The sequence below is a fragment of the Pinus tabuliformis genome, chromosome 6, assembly GCF_031772625.1.
Source record: "Pinus tabuliformis cultivar Carrire ecotype Pingquan chromosome 6, CPIR1, whole genome shotgun sequence".
Lineage (NCBI taxonomy): Eukaryota > Viridiplantae > Streptophyta > Pinopsida > Pinales > Pinaceae > Pinus > Pinus tabuliformis.
Window position 1 is genome coordinate 250,608,678 of NC_142292.1, and position 18,032 is coordinate 250,626,709.

Below are 18,032 nucleotides of genomic sequence, written 5' to 3' on the forward strand. Positions count from 1 at the left end.
ATGTGCATGCTTTCTTATGTTGTTTATTACAGTCAAGGAAAATGTTTAAGATTATTATAACGACAGTCAGGCCTTTATTCCAGATGGGGATTCTATCCCAAATGGTGTGAGGTCTAGTTGGGACTTCATAACATGGAGACCCCCCACTGTTGGCAGTATCCAACACCATCAATAGAAATATGAAAGGAAATATACAATGTTTATAGATAATTTAACATAATATTTCCATTGAGATCATATAAACATCAAAAGGAGAAACATACTAGAAATACCATGATTTATATCAAAGTCTTGAGATTGTAATAGTTATGATATCCTGAGAGTTCTATGTGGAAACTCCATTATACAAGATAATGAGTTTATAAATATTTGTGAAAATAAATGTGTGTTTTTCCAAATGGACTGGGATGGCGATCACATGAACTGTGTTAATGAAAATACCTAGAAAGACAAGGAGAAGAATGTGAGGGGGCACTCAATTATGGGAACTTTCAACGACGGTGATAGAAAACAAAATTCTCTCTCCTCCTTTCCTCCATCCCATGAAATCTCTATTTAATGTTGTGTTATTGAAATAAAACCTAACAACACTATCTCTATGTTGTTGAAATTAATTAGCCTTAAACTATTTTTTTGTATAGTACTTTTTTACCATTTTTTGATGAAGTCTTGTACTACAATTATCCATGCTTCACTTGAATATTGGAGAATTCATTTTCAACTTCCTTTATTTCGACACCCAGTTGATTGTTAGGTTTTCTCAATCATCATTCTTATTGGCATAGTCCACTTTCCATTTTTGAATATATTATTTTGAAAACTTTGTAATTTGTTTCAAAGGTTTTGGTCCAAGAGATGCACATTTCATCCAATTTTTCTTGCATCATCTTTTATTAATATGGCATCTACTACTATACATGGAAAATCTAGTTCTTTTGCCACATTAAAAAGTTTAAAAATATATCCATCCTTTTTGCAGCAATATTGTCACAATTAGCAATAAATTGTTTGGGAAAATGAATTATTCCATGTCAACAAGTAATTAAAGTGTCTAAGTTGCGCTTTGAGGGTAAATTCTATTCCTTCCTTTATGTTTCATTCATATAAGAGACCCTAGCAATGAAAACACTTTGAACATTTCTAACAAATTATTCGTTAGCTTCCAAATCCTTTTGTAAAATCTTTTTATAAGAGATATTCCAAAAGTAATAGTAAGTGAACTTTTCACTAATTCCCATCCATTTAAGATTGCAAGAAGTATTTATTATTTTCAACCACATAATTTTAATCTCCACTAGTAAACTTGATGCTCTTTTCTCTTTCAAACTTGATTCATAAAGTTCTTAAGTGACTCTCAATGCATTCAATGGTTCAAAAAACAATGGTTTAGGTTATAAAGTAGCTTCCAATTCATTAATTATTTTTTCTAGGTAATGATTTCCCTTTCTTATTATTGAGCTGCTCTCTAACCCAATACGGAAGAGATATTGTAATGTCATGTCCTCTCCTGTTAAACATTTTAACTTAGTCAAATTACATAAAAATAAAAATGAAATTTAGAAACTCTCCGGTCTAATATGTGAGAGATATTGTAATTTTAAAACTAAGTCATATTACATAAAAACAAAATAAAATAAAATAAATATAAAAACTAATGATTATAATTATTAATAAAACATTTTGACTCTATATAATTATATCAAAATAAAATAATAAAACAATAAATAATAATATAAAAATAAAATAGAGTAAAAAATTAAAATAAAATTAATTAAAATAAAATAAGCCAATTTACTCATGGTTTTTTCCCATGGTAATCTTCTCTAATCTAGCTTATAAAATAAAATAATTTAATTAAAAGCAAATAGGCAATTTACCATTATGTAAGCATTTTGACTCACATTTTTCACAACCCACAGTTTTTTCCCATGGTATTCTCCTATAATGCAACCTATTTAAAGGCATAAAATTATAATGACTTTTCTACACATAAAATAACTAATTGTCAATTTGTTGTGCCAAATTTGAATCTTTTTGTGTGAGAGCTATATATAAACACAAAAAGTTCACAAAGTGATTCAAGGATTTGGACTTTGAGTTGTTAATCTCTTAGGTGGCTATCTTAGGTACGAGTAAGCCTTCCCCTACAAAACACAATACAAAGTTTTTTTTTAATTAATAAATTATAATGAAAATATTTGATCAAAATTATATTTTAAATCTTTTGCAAATGGTTTTTATAAATAAAGAAAAATCTCAGACCAAGAAGACCTCTATTTATTGTTGTCCTCCGCCATGAGAGTGTTTTTATGAAAGTATATTAGCTTCTTCCTTTAAAACTTTTGTGAATGGTACTTGTTATCACTAAGAACTTTTCCCTAGAAGTTTTCAGAAGAAGGAAAGAACCGAGGTAACCACAAACCAACTTTTAAGCATAGGCTCTAGCCAACCTATGGCTCAGAGAGGCTCTCTCTATATGATTTAGCTTTGTTTGTTGGGATTTTAGGCTAGTTCTGAAGGTTCAGGGGGGTTTTGATTTGTATTGAAGGTTGGATGGTGGAATCCTTAAAACAGATGGATAGAATGATGTATTTGGACCATTGGGCTATGGAGTCAAAGAAGGGCAGCAGAACTGGAATTAACTCACTAAAGGGAGTGTTCAAAGGGCAAGCTAGCAGAGTAAAGTGCAGGTCTTTGGGCCAGATGGGTGAAATGATCTTAACCAGGGTGAGAGAGCACTTAAGAATTCTCAGACCGGGATTAAAATGAGGAACAGAGGATAATCATGAACAAAGGGCAATTAAGAATCCTTTGCTATAGATTACAGGGAGACTACCTAAACTAAGGAGCAATCAAGAATTCCTTAACTTAGATAAGTAGCAAAAAACATTAAAATGCATAATAGTTAAAATAGAGTGCATTCAAGGAAATTCTGAGATATCATTCCATATTATAACATTCAAATTTCATATATACAATAAAGAAGATGCAAAAAACTTTTAAGAAAGATAACAACACAAGATAAAATACTTGTCTGCACTTCACTCTACACATGAATCCTGTGAAATGTCTTGTCTTTATTCATTAATCCAACTTGCTGGTCCAATCAGTGATACAATAGTTTACAGTATTTTGATCAAAAGGTCTATAAAAATGTATAAGAATCCACCCTACATGCTTTGAATGGTGAAGTATTTATACAAAAATTATTACAAAATATCTCAAAACAAACTTGAGATTTAATCTAGGAAATACAAAATATCTTCTTGCAGGAAGATAGAGACAGCTATTGAACTGTTTCATGCTGTCCCTTTTATTGTGGTACTGCTGGATTTTATGGTTGGATTTGTAGCCCTTTATGCTGGCTTGCTGTTGTGGTCATTTGCGCTGGAATATTCATTGACTTTTACTTCCTCCTGATACTCTTTAACCATGCTGACCTGTTTTCATCTGTTTACCTGGTTGTTCTACTTTTACTGTGCAATAACTTCTTACTGTAAATTTCTCACAAAAAATCAGTCATCTTTTCCCCCCATTCTACATTAAGTAACTTGACATTCATCGTCCGCCTATATATCTCATCGGCCTTAGTATACTTGGAAAAATTGGTTTTAGTGATGAACAAGTGTTTTATCTCATGTTGGAGAAAAAACAAGTTCTCAAACATGTTATACAAAACTTTGCCTATTGGAAATGCTTTTATAGATGAAGTGCTAGCTTGTTCTTTAGCCATCTACCTGAGTCTATTATCATGGTCCAACTGTGTCATAAGTTTGTCCTTAATGACCAATGGACTGGGCAATCCTTTCTCCCTCAAAATTTGGAATTTGGCCATGAATCTATCAATGGCTACTTGCATGTTGTGGCACTTTTCTTCTAAGTTCAGTATTAGGTTTCTTTTGGAAAGGACCTTCCTTATTTCCAAAATGGTTTTAGTCCTGTCTTCTATATTTAGCTTCTGAAGCTCATATATGTTTTTGCTGTTAAGGAAGTGGATGTGTTTATTGGCATCCGCAAGAATGTCACCCCATTCCTCCTTGACTTTTTGAATAGCTACTGTAGCTATCTTTATCAGTTCTGTCTGCTAAAAAATAACTTGAATAGATGGCCAAATATCCTTGACGGAGTCAATGATATTGGCCCATAACAGTTCCTTGGCTTGTCTAAGGGGTTTCTCCTATGTCAAGTCGTTCTCCATACCTTTCACTCTTTCACTCATTATGTTGGCCTTTTGTGCCTCTTCCTTTTGCATAATTTGAGCAAGTTTGTAGTCAATCTCTAAAATTGCCACCTTTTCCTTCAATCTATTCATATCTATAGCCCGAATTGACAACTCTTCCATGGCTCTAACTAACTCTGCTGCTTTTTCTCCTAATGCACCTGCTGTTGTAGACTCTGTTGTAGCTGGAAATGCTGTGGTAGGTGGAGCTATAGGTGCTAGTGAAGCTGCCAGTGTGGAAGGGACTGCAGTAGATATTGTAGGAATGACATTTGTAGAAGTTGTGGCAATGTTAGTTTTTTTTAATTGGATCAAGCTATCCAGTTCTTTCTCTGTCTCTCTTAGTTGATCATTAATTTTTAGGACCAAGTCCATCAACTCTTCATGTCTGGTTTGGCTCTCTAAGACTTCAAGTGCTTGAGGATGTTACAGCTGAGGTATCTTCAATTGCTTCTTCAATGTAGCAATATCATCATTCTTCTTCTTTATCAGCTCCTCAGTAGCTTTTATATCTTTGGGATCATGTCCCAACTCAATAACCAAGTCTTCCAAAGACTTAATCCTCGTATCCTTGGCCTGTGAGGAGGCCTTCTCCAACTGAAACTGTGTCGAGATTTTGTTCAATGAGTTTTGTAGTTGATGGGCAGTTATGGCTTTACCTGTAAGGGTGGAGTATATCATCTCTCCAACCTGTTTATGCAATTCTATCTGGTCTATGGGATGAATATCCCTTGCCAATACTTCGAAGTCAACCCTCTTGAAATCTGAAGACGTCTTGGGCTGCTTTGTTGTAGATTTAATAAAGGACATTTGAAGTTTTCCCTCCTTGATGTCAAAAGCTGACATCAATCTTGTTTGATTTGTGGGAGTGGGTTTTAGATATTGTGCATAAATCTGAGCTTTGAGTTTCTCATTCCTCATTTTGATTTCTTTATACCTGTCCTTTATGTCTTGGTCCTTGTCAGTAGGCCTACTGAATGAAGACACTTCCACACTAAGCTGCCTTTCCAACATCTGATTCTGTGATGTGGATGGCTCTTGTATGCCTCCAGCTGGAGTTACGGGCCTGCTTCTGTCTGCCTCTGTGTTGGTTACCTGTGCCGATCCTTCCGTATATTCCTATTCAGAGGCAGGATTGAGCTTTTGCCTCTTGCTGTGACTTGTTTCCTGCTGCAGACTAGAGGTGTCCATTCTTGAAGTGGAATCTCCCTCTCTGTTTCTTTTTGGATTTTTCTCCTCGTTTTGAGGAGTCTACATGACAAGAGGGGTACTTGTGGTGGCTTCTTTTTGTCTTGGCACCTGCAGAAATGAGATCTCATCAAGTTGCCTTTGTAGATCAATCAAGGTATTCTCAATGTCTACCTTTGTACTATCTCCATCTATAAGAGTGTTCTCCACCCACTCAGATTGATTGGCATAGGCTTCTATTTCAGGTATGGGTTGATGAATGTAAGGCCACAATTTTGACTTTTTCCTAATTTTGGTCATGAATCCCTGAGGGTCATATCTCCACATGAAACTTTGTTGGAATTTCATTTGCTGCAAAATTTGGTCTACTTCCTTCCCTGCCTCTCTAGAATTGCAGATGAAGGGGCCCAATTGATCTTTGACTCTATGTGGTTTTTGTACAGGTACCAATCTCCCACTTTGGTTTGTTTGGATAGCTAGAGGACCCTTTTTATCTCTAGACTTATCCTAGGTGGAGGATTTCCCGTAAGCATAGTCATGAATTGATGTACAAAAGAGTCTATAAAATATGAATAAGTGTATGGTGACCCATATTTGTGGAACAATGGGGTCCAAAAAATGACAGACCTGGGCTGGCCTTTGGTATTAAGCTTATGGAGAGTGAAAGTAAATTTGTCTGGCTGGTAATACAAAAACATATGATAGAGGACAGAGGAGTATTTAAACACTCTTTCATTGCTCATTCTAGTAAACTGCTCATGCATCCTATTAGCTATAAACTTAGAAAAATTGTACAAAACAGTAGGAGGCTGTCCTAGGGTGTAAATGGACATGAAGGCAAGTATAAGCTCATCAATGAATTCACTGGTAGTGTAGCCCAAAATGCAGTAAATCAAGGTCACAATCTTCTTGCCCCTTGTAGAGAAGATGGCTGACACATATGGAGGGGGATCTTTGGGCATATGTTTTTCTTCCACAATGAAAGTTTGGAGTAACTGGGCCAATCTAGATGGGTTTAACTTGGTGTACTGGTCTATCAAATCCCCAATTGAGAGTGGGGTTAGATTGGGTCCTGGTTGAATATGTAACATTTCATTTATGGATTCGGCTGTGATGGTGAACAAAACCTTCTTATCATGAGACATGATAGTTCTATGGATAGGGACGTAGTATGCATGGCACATGTGGACAATTTCTGGGAAGATATGCACTTGGGGGAACTGATATCTGGGAAAATTGGACTCCTAGAGGCCAATGTCATCTGAATGGTTTAGGTAGTTGTCTCTGCTTAAACAATGAACTTTGAGCAGGAGCTTTGGTGTAGTGGTATCTTTTATTTGGAAGTCCTTGTCAGCCAGGGGAAGGTGGTCTAGGTCCAAATGTGGGGTCGTCACAGGTCGGACATCCATGGCAATAGGGGCATCCATTGTTCAGTTCTTGTGGATTTGAACTAGGCGTTGGGGGTTCACTCTGAGGTTTTGAATAGAAATTGGAAACTTCAAAGGGTTCTGGCCATATGTGTTTGTGATTTTAAGTAATTTTAAATTAATTTGACTTAGCGAGAATATTGAATAGGCTGAATTTTTTTCAGTTGGCACAAAGAATGGTATTCTATGGTGAAATACCTAGAAATTGGGTGAATTGGTTTCAAATTGATGGTTTTTGGCGGCTATAGAGGTTTGTACAGTTCTAGTACAGACTAGGAGTTCCGTTGGGTTGTCTGCAGTGTCTTCTAAAGTGAATTTTGAAGTGTGCTAGTTAATTTGGTGTTTGCAGGAGTGCAAAGCTTTTTCTCAGTTTTGCAGTGAAAGTGAGTGAAAAGAATAAAGAGAGGGCTTTTTAGCCTTTTATAGAAAAACGGTTATTTTTGGCGGGTTAATTTACAAATGAACAGCTGGCGGTTTCTTCGGTTAATCGGGAAGGTGGTATTGGAGGGCTGTTGCACCACTTTTGTGGCACGAGCGGTATTCGAGAGGGGTCACCCAATGTGCTTTAGAACGCGACACGTAGCATTCGGGGGGGTCAGGGAAAACTGCCTTATTGGGCGGGTAAATGTAGGTGATTGGGTTCGGCTGGTATGGATGTGGGTTGTTGGATGAAAAGCATGTTGATCGAACAGTCGTCGGGCAAGGGAAACATGTCGGTGATAAAGCGCGGGTTTAGGGGAGGGGAACAACGTTTAAACACTGGTAGTATGGGTTTAATTAGGATTTTAATCATTGGGTTGAAAGTTTAATGGTGGAGTTTAATTCTGTGGGTAAAGGTTGGTAGTTGGGTGAGCCCGATATGACCGCGGACTGTAGGATTTGGGCACGACTGATCGGATGATGGTCGGGCAAGGGAATAGCTTGGATTAAGTGTACGAAGGGTTTAAGGGGGAGCTGACTCTTTAATCACAAGTGATTTGTGATTTATTTAAGGTTGATGGGGAGGATTTATATGTTTTGCAGGGATAAGGGGTAAATGTATAGTTTTTAGTAAAACTAAGGGTTGGGGGTATTTACATAAGGGAATTAATTCATTATAGGATAATGGGATTTTGGGGAATTAATTCAATGAAAATTAGAAATTAATATGAAATATAAAGGGCGGAGTGGGTTGTTTCTAAGTAAAAAGGTGGAATGTCATGTTTGTGTGCTTTTCTTACCTTCAATACTTAGGATAAAGTGTTTTTTGTGGGTTTTTGAGTGAAAAGGGATTTACATGGGGGTTTCCACTTTTCGTAGGTAAATGGTGTCAACCATAGGAAAGTGGGGTTTTATTAGGGAGATGAGGGGAAATGAAGGAAGATGAATTTTTGATGAAGAGGATTCTAGCACTTGTGCCCCTAAGTCATTAAGCTGAGGGTCCGGTCCCTCCAAAAGTCAGAGAAATGCTCTGAGCCTCTTTGACTTAAAGGATTTGAGTACTTAGAACTTATTTGTGGGAAATTAGTAAGTAGAGGGGTGAAATGATAGAGGGGATGTTAAATAAACCAAGTTGTAAACCATTGTCCTTGCTTCGTTTACTGCTTATGCACATTTGAAGGATGCATTTAAAACATGACATAAGTGCTTTTGTGTAATCACATGATATTTCTACAACCTTTCTTCTACTTACCCATTTACTCACTCTACCATTTCTTCTTCATTTTATTTGGGTGCATTTAGGCTAGCAAACCCTTATCAATTCTTTTTCTTTTACAAAGAAAACTATCTAATTCTAACCTTATATCCTCTAAGGGCTTAGATTACACTGATGAGCTCCTTTTATTTACTCTACCTATCTAATGATCTGCGAAGGTTAAACTGTTTGGTCAGATTTTATTCTCTAACTATAAACATAAAATTCAAAGCCTGGTATAATAAAGATTAAACAGTTTGATTACCATGGATTGTGGCATGAATAACAAGCTGCACACAATCATTATTATGCATAAAAGTAAATAGTAGTGGCATTTTGACTTGCACACTTTCATGGTCTCTTTTGTTTTTTGGGGTTCATATATTTTCATTTTTTGACCTTTTCTTATTCTTTTTGTCCTTTGATTATTCTTTTAGGACATACCCTCTTTACATTTTTTAATTTTTTAATATGGAAAACATTTGCAGAAAGCAAAGGTATGTACAATATTACAAGGCTTAACCTTAGTCATTCAAAATTATGACTCCTATTGGTATAGGAACCTAACAGTGGCTCCACTTGGGGATGGCATTTTCTAGTGAAATGTCAAGAACTTTCAAGATCAATGGCCTCTGAATTGTTGTTGATGTTACCTTGCAAAGTGTTCCTCTATGCATCTACATTATTGATACTTATGACAGTAAATATTTCAAAGCTTAGGGCCTTCTCTTCGAGCTTCAACTTCAAAAATCACCATCCAATCCAAACTAGACTTTTGAAAATAAAATATGTACAAATGGGAAATGAAAATCAGTAGCTAGGTTCAAAATAGTGTTTAAGCATTCGACCATTCACTGGCCCACCTTCTGCTTCTGTACCATCAAGTTCTCTCAGGAAGAAAGCATTATTTCCTCTGTAAGCATAGATGACATAGGGACCTTTCCATAGGAAATCAAATTTCCCATGTTTACCTTTGTCTTCCCTCCTTGAATCCCACTTGAGCACCTTGTCACCAAGGTAGAAATCTTCAGCCTTGGTTCTCTTATCAAAAATATTTTTAACCCTTTCCTGCACAACTTGAGACCTGATGTAGACCTCTTCTCTGGTTTGTTGAAGATGAATAGTTTGGTTGATTCTTCTTTGGATACTATTGGGTTCAACCTGCAATTATTGAAGTATCTTCATTACTGGTACTCCCAAAGAGGAGGGAAAGACAACTTCCATCCCATAAACTAGTTGGTAGGGAGAAGTACCAATTGATTTCTTAGTAGTCAATCTATCTACCCATAAGGCATTAACTAGCTTTTTATTCCAAGTTTTCTTATTTTCCTCTAGTAACTTCTTGATGATGTTTACCAGGATTTTGTTTGAGGATTCTGCCAATCCATCTCCTTGAGGGTAATAGGCTGTAGAATGGCCCAGGGTGATATGATACTTATTGTAGAAATATATCATTCTTTTGGATTTAAAGGCTACTGCAATATCAGTAATGAGCTTATTTGGACATCCAAATCTTGATAGAATTTTGGTTTCAAGGAAGGTTATGATAATAGTGTCTATGGCTTGCCTTGAAGGTATGGCCTATATCCATTTTCTCAAGTAGTCTGTGGCTGTGAGGATCCATGCAGAGGAGGGTGGGTGAATTTCACCAATGAAGTCTAAACCCCATTGTTGAAAAGGTATTTTAGCAGAGATTGGCTTGAGGGGTAAAGGTAAAAGCCTTTTCTTTTCCTAAAAAATTTGACATTTGTGACGGGAGGTCACATATTTCTTGACATCAGGAAACAAGGTAGGCCATTAGAAACCAGCTCTAAGGATTTTATCTGCAGTGGTCTTCCAGTAAAGGTGTCCTCCATAGTCACCTACATGAAATTCTTGTAAAACTCTGTCAGATTCATCTTTTAATAAGCAATTAAGAAGAATACCTTCATGATCTCTCCAAAACAAAGCATTGTCTAATATACAAAATTTCAAGGATTTCATCTTTAAAAACCTGCTTTTAGTCCTAGATAATTCAGGAGGAGCTTGTAAGTTCTGTAAAACATAAATAATATCAACATACCAAGGTGATTCAATAAAGGCCTGGCTGATTAGTGGAGTCGCCATCTCCTCTCCATCATCTATTGCTGCAATAAAGTTTATATCCAAGGCCTGACAGTTCGATTCAGCCATGAGCTTGGCTAAACCTTGGCCCTTGATTAACTTAGTAGGTTTGATTTCTATATCATACTCTAAAATAGTAGCAATCCACTTTCCCCTCTTTCCATTGGAACCATCCTGAGTTAGGATGTCTTTGACCATTGAATTTGGAATGTAGGCTGCTATATGAAAATATAAAATGTATACCTGAAATCCTTAATGGCTTTGACTAAAGTCAATGCTTGCTTTTCCATTATATTTTATTTTAAGGGGGCATCTCTCAGGGCTTTGCTAAAGAAAGCAATAGGTTGTTCATAGCTCTGGTCATTTTTCTGTAGTAAAACTGCAGCTATTGTGTGCTTAGAAGCAAAGGAAAACAAGATGAAATCTCTGTCAAATTTAGGACTGATTAACACAGGTGTTTTAGTTAAGGCCAGTTTAATGTCTTCAAAGGATTTTTTAGCCTCAACAGTCCATTTTATGGTCGAATCTTTTTTCAGCATATTGTTGAGTGATCTAATTAATTCTGCTAGATTAGATATAAATCTTCTAAGAAAGTTAATTTTTCCTAAAAAAGCTTGTAACTCTCTAATGTTCCTTGGGTGTTGTATCTACAAGATGGCTTCTATTCTCGCAGGGTCTATTCTTATACCATCTTTTGAAATTATGTGACCTAACAACTTTCCTTCCTCTAATCCAAACAAATACTTCTTGGGGTTTAAGGAGATTCCAAATTTCCTACATTTAATAAAAACTTGTCTTAGATGATCCAAACGTTGATTGTCATATTTTGAAAAAACTGTAATATCATCTAGATATATCACAAGGAAATCATGAATTTATTTTGCAAAAGCTATATCCATAGCCCTCTGGAAAGCGGGTCCTACATTCATTAGCCTAAAAGGCATTTTCACATACATAACCGTGCCCCAAGGAGTAGTGAAGGCAGTCTTGGGTTGGTCATCTGGATGAACCAAGATTTGATTGTAACCAGAAAACCCATCCAATAATGAGATTCTGGTTGATCCAACTACCCTCTGTAAAATGTGATCCATTTTTGGGAGAGGGTAATTGTCTTTTAGTGACACTTTGTTGAGGTTTTTGAGATCCACACAGAGTCTGATCTCACCAGTTTTCTTCCTATTTGGCACCAAGTTTGAGACCCAATTAGAAAACTCGATTGATGCAATTATTTTTGCATCATACATCCTCTGAATTTCTTTTTCAATTGAAGGTAATAAGATAGGATTGATCCTCCTAAGTTTTTGTCTGAAAGGATAGGAATTATGTGCTAGATGATGTTGGTGTCATAGGATTTGAGGTCCTCATAACTCCAAGCAAAAACATCTTGAAATTCTTTCAACAACTCAATGTATTTTACTTTTTTAGTGGGAGGTAATGATTTTGAGAGTTTGATCAGTTTAGGATTTTCACTGGTGCCTATATTACATTCCTCTATACCAGACCTTAATGGTTACATTTTAGGTTTCCTAGGAACATCATTTGAATCAAATAAATATTCCAGAGGGGTTAATTTCTTTGGTAAGAAGTTATCCTTGAGATTAATTATTTCGATTTCTTCACTGATTATTTCATCAATCCCAATTTGCTCTAAGTTATCTACATCTGATTTAGTAAATTTAGTTGGGTTAAATCTATCTAGTTCATCACCTTCTATCTCATTTATTTTTAACTCATCCTTAATTTCAGGATATATGGATGTATCAGTATCTATGTTGTTATTTACAAACTCTTCTTCTGAAAGTAAAAAGTTATTTGTTTGTTTGTCATTAGAAAATATTTCCCAATTCTTCAAATTATCTGTAATTGTCAATCTATGCCTAACTTCAGCAGTGAATTGATGGTTAGGTTGGAAGGGTAATTTGCAAGTGCTGGCAAACATTGCTAAACTATGGTCTTGCATATTCTGTTTTCTGGGGATTACTGCAAGCTTTGTTTCTAAGAAAGTGTTAAGTATTGCTACAATAGTTCCTCTATAACAACTTAATCTAGGGTCCTTTTTCATATATACAACATCTATTTGTTTTATAATTAGTTCAGAGTCTCCCATGACAAAAACTCTTTTAGCTCCTAGATTCCTAACTAACTTAAGACCTAAAATTAAAGCTTCATACTTGGCCATATTATTGGTACATTTAAAATTAAATCTATATGCATGGCCTTCTGAATGATTATTTTCCAAATTGTATATCCACACTCCTGCTCCTGCTCCAAACTTATTGACTGAACCATCAAATTCAAGATGCCATAATATCTCATGCTCATAATTTTCACTATCTGGTGCAACAAACTTTTCATCACTGACAACAGTTTTTCCATCTTGTTCATTGAAAGATTCTTAAGTTTGGTTAGTTTCATTTTGTGTAGAAACTACAATTTATTTTGGTTTTGTATTAATACTATCTGAAATTTCTTCTGGTGTTTGATCGTCATTACAGGATAAAAGAATCAATGTTTGAGTGTATGGAGTATATGGGAAAGTTTTGAGGCCCATCCTGGCTACCTACCATGTATTTCATTAAGTTTTGACGGTATAGTTTCTTAAGTTGTCAAAAAGCAGAGATTGTTGCATATGACATATCTAGTTGTAAGGATCCACGGAGTTTGGCTCCCCATGATCTAGATAACATCATGCCATAATTTGGTGGGATGTCAGCAACTACAATATCCATAAGGATGCTTTTGGCAGGATATTGGACTAAAGTAACACACAAGTCTTTAGTCAATCCTAGACACTTTACTTGACTGCAGTCAAATGAGAATAAGTCTTTATAAGGCCTTGTAATGTCTAGGTTTAATTTCTCCATCACTGATATAGGCATTAAGTTGTGAGAGGCCCCAAAATCCAACATTGCATTGTGTAGAATTTTATCATGGATACTAAGGCTGATGTAAAAAGGTGGAACTCCTCCTTCTAATGGTTTTCCATTCACATCTGGGCCAAATATGAGTTCTGGTTGGTCATCAAACAAGTTGACAGAATCCTCATTTTCAGCAATGTTTAAGGTCTGGTTTATTTGTGATTTGTAAGTTTCATTCTTGGTTAGTTCTATTAAAGGAACTGGAACCTTTAGCTTTGCTATCTCTGCTTCCATATTGAATGGTAAAGAAACTTTTTCTATTTGAAGGTTTTGGATTTTTGAAGTAGGGATCTGAGTAGACTTATCTTCCTTTCCTTTATTGGGGATCTCCTTATGTGGATTCTTAGATCTGGTGTTTTGAGTTTTGTCCACTGGTTCCTTAGGTGGAATTGAGGTGGATGGTTGATCAGCAGAAGTTTGATTAGAGGTTATATCTACAATGGTGGGACCAGAAGGATTTGGGTTCTGCCTAGGGAGAATTTGGAGGATCTTTGAAACAGGGGCTTCTTTTATTTTCTTAGGTTGATTTTGTATTGTTTTCTTGGTTTGGTCAGGGACATCAACATTCTTTCTGCTTCTTAGATTATATTGTTTATGTACTTCAAAAATGGTAGAATCATATCCCTGTTTGTAATCAAATGACTCTCCAGATTCGATCTGTAGTTGCTACAACATATGCAGTTCCTGCTCATCTTGGGTGAGAAAAACAGTATCCTCATCATTTATTCCCATTAAGTTTGTTTGTCTTGTTCTGGGTCTTCAGGATGGGATGTTTTTGCATAATTTTCTTGAAAAGGAGGCCTAATGTTCTGATCCGGTCCATTTTTCCCAATGTTTTGATTTTGGTTTTTTCTAAAATTTGGGTTTCTAACTGGAGGTGCTTGTTATTTATCCCATTGGGGTTTCCTTTCTATGTTTTCTATTCTATCCATTAGTCTTTCCATACTTTTGGTTAAACTGTCTATTTTAACGTCAGATGGTGAAGCTTCATCCTTAGTAGTTCCTCTTTTTTCATTTATAACTCTAGCCCTTTTAGCTAACAAATTGGCTTCAACACTAACAGCTACACTTTTCATTTCTTCTAATGTTGGGGGTTTCTTTCCCTAATTTGGTATGCCATATCTATGTCAAAACCATCAGGGAAATTATTAATGCTAAGTCAGGTGGGGGTCTAAGATTAACTGGGACGACATTATATATACTATTGAATCTAGTGCAGTAATCTTGAACAGTTTCATTAGGTCCCCTTCTAATATTTTCATATTCTGAAAGGATTTGTAGGGGGTTCTTTTTCTTTTCCCATCTGTTCAAATATTGATGATGGAATGCTTCTAAACTATCAATATTATTAATAGGCAATGCTCTAAACCATTTCTTAACATCACCAGCTAAAGTCTGGGCAAAGAGTCTCATTCGAACATTATCTGTGTCAATTTCGTGAAACTCAAAGTAATCCGTTATCTTTTTGACATGTTGTTGTGCAGTGTAATGTCCTGTGCCATCAAATTGAACAATTTTACTTTGGTAGTCTGCTGGCATAGAACCAAGTTGGGTAGGTAAAACAAGAGGAGCATATCTATTTGCCATGGCTGTAGGTTGGGAGGGGTTAAGATGTGGATGAAGAGTGGATGAAGAACCAGGACTAGTAGGTGATGAATGGGAGATGATAGGTTGGTGAGGAAGAGTAGGTACAAATGGTGGTGAAGAATCGACTTGAGAAGGTATTATTGATGAGGTTGAAGGGAACAATGGTGAACTCAAATTAATGGAGGATTGTTCAGAAAGCTCAGGGGTTGTGGAAGTATTAACGGATGATTGTGGAGATTTCAGAATGTATTCATCAATGGATTTGTTGGCGTGTTGAACTTCAAGGTCTGCAATAAAGTCAAGATCTAGAGCAATTTCACTGAGTGCATTTTCGGATTTTTTTCTAAATAATGACTGTTCAAATGGAACATCAAAGGGAATTTCTTCTAAAAATAACCACTCATCAGGACATGAATTAGCTTTAACTAAACTTTCTTCTTTTTTGGATTTTCTTGAAATTAGGTTGGGATTATCAACTACTGGGGTAGGATTTGGGTCTGGATTAGACCTAGTAAAATGAGTCTTCCTGGAAGCTACAATTTCAAACTTTTAATTGTTTTTGGTGAGAATTTTCAAGATAAATTCTAACAAATGACTTTAAGAGGCTTAAAATGAAGATTTAGGATTTCTTAAAACTTTATTAAGACTGAGGATTCAAAATCCCTGTTAGAAAATTATATATTACGTAGCAATGGAACACATAAAATATTGCAGAAATATAAACACAGAAAACGCACAAAACAAGAGAGACACAGATATACGTGGCTCACCCAGTTTGGGCTACGTCCACCCCGAACAGCCAGTCCTTCCTTTCTATTATCCAGCAAAATGAAGAGACACAACCTACAGCAAATCCGCTGTAATATCCTCTGTTTTCTCTCACAGTCTCACCTCTCTGTTTCTTGCTCACCGAATACACATCTATTTCACAGCCTCAAATACAATACCCTCATACAAAGAGAGGGGTTTCCTTCTAGGGCAAAAAACCCTAAACTAAACATAAGTTCTACCGTCAGATCATCTGCCTAATGAATGGCTTAGATTGACTAGAAATTACTATACTTTTACAAGGCAATTTTACATTTGTTTTTAGCTTCGGGGGCGCTGCCCCCGAGCCCCCGTCGGGGGACCGCTGGCCCCAGGATCCCCCAGCGGGGGGGGATGGGCCCCCCCGGACCCCCGCGGGGGGGACAAGTCCCCCCCGCGTGGACGGGTGTACAAACTTCCTGGGGTATACATCCGGCTGAAACAAAGACCTCTGAACAATCATGCTCCACACACAACAATCTCCCACTTGGAGAATGATTGTAGAAACTCCACCGCTGCTTCATTTGCTGGACAATGACTCCTCTTTGGACCTGGCTGTTTCTCATCTTCATCGTCATCCTTAAAGACCAATTGAAACTAAGCATATTCTCAGTTTCTCCCTGGTTACAACTTTTGTTAGCATATCTGCAGGATTCTAGCTAGTGTGTATCTTTTCCAGCTTCAACTCTCCATCTTCCAACACTGATCGTATGAAATGGTACTTGAGCTGTATGTGTTTAGTCCTGGAATGAAATGCTGAGTTCTTTGCAAGATGAATAGCACTTTGGCTATCACTGTATAACGTGCCCTTATCATGCTCCTTACCCAATTCACCCATAAACCTTTGTACCAAATCATTTCTTTACTAGCCTCTGTAGCAGCAACATACTCTGCTTCTGTTGTTGAAAGTGCAACAACACTTTGGATTTTTGAAACCCAACTGACAGCTGTTCCTCCAACAGTAAATACATATCCTGTAGTGCTCCTCATGTTATCTCTGTCACCTGCCATATCTGCATCAACATATCCTTGTAGGGAGATGTTTGAACCACCAAAGCATAATGCTTGATTTGTGGTACCTTTCAAATATTTGAGAATCCATTTCACTTCCATCCAATGTTCCTTTCTTGGATTGTTCATGTATCTACTTACAACTCCCACTGCATGTGCAATATCAGGCCTTGTGCAGACCATTGCATACATTAAGCTTCCAACTGCTGATGCATATGGAACTTTAGACATATAATCCATGTCTTCTTGGGTCTTTGGCACATTTCCTTGCTAAGTTTGAAATGGCTAGCAAAAGGTGTACTAACTGGTTTTGCATTGTGCATGTTAAATCTTTTCAACACCTTTTGTATGTACTCATTCTGAGACAATGTTAATTTACGATTTTTCCTGTCTCTAGCTATTCTCATACCAAGGATTTGTTTTGCAGCTCCCAAATCCTTCATTGCAAATGAATTTGCCAATTTTCTTTTGAGCACATTTATTTCCTGCATGTTAGATCCTGCAACAAGCATGTCATCTACATACAATAACAATATAAAATAGCTGCCATCATTTTGCTTTTTCAAATAAACACAATGATCAGAGTGACATCTAGTATAACCTTGTTCAGACATAAACTTGTCAAATTTTAGATACCACTGCCTTGGAGCCTGTTTTAAGCCATACAAGCTCTTCTTCAACCTGCACACTAGTTTCTCCTTCCCTTTCACCTCATATCCTTGTGGTTGCTGCATATATATCTCTTCCTCCAAATCCCCATGGAGAAAGGTTGTCTTTACATCTAACTGCTCAAGATGCAAATCTTCAGCTGCTACAAGACTTAAAATGGTTCTGATTGAAGTCATTTTAACAACAGGAGAAAATATTTCATCAAAATCAATACCTTTCTTTTGTGCAAACCCCTTCACCACAAGTCTAGCTTTGTACCTCTGTTTTCCTCCATCTTCTTCCTTCAGCCTGTAAACCCATTTATTCTTCAATGTAGTTTTTCCTGTAGGCAGCCTGACTAAATCCCAAGTCTGGTTATGCACTAAGGAGTCCATCTCTTCTTCCATGGCTACCTCCCACTTCTTCCTTCTTTCAACCTGCATTGCTTC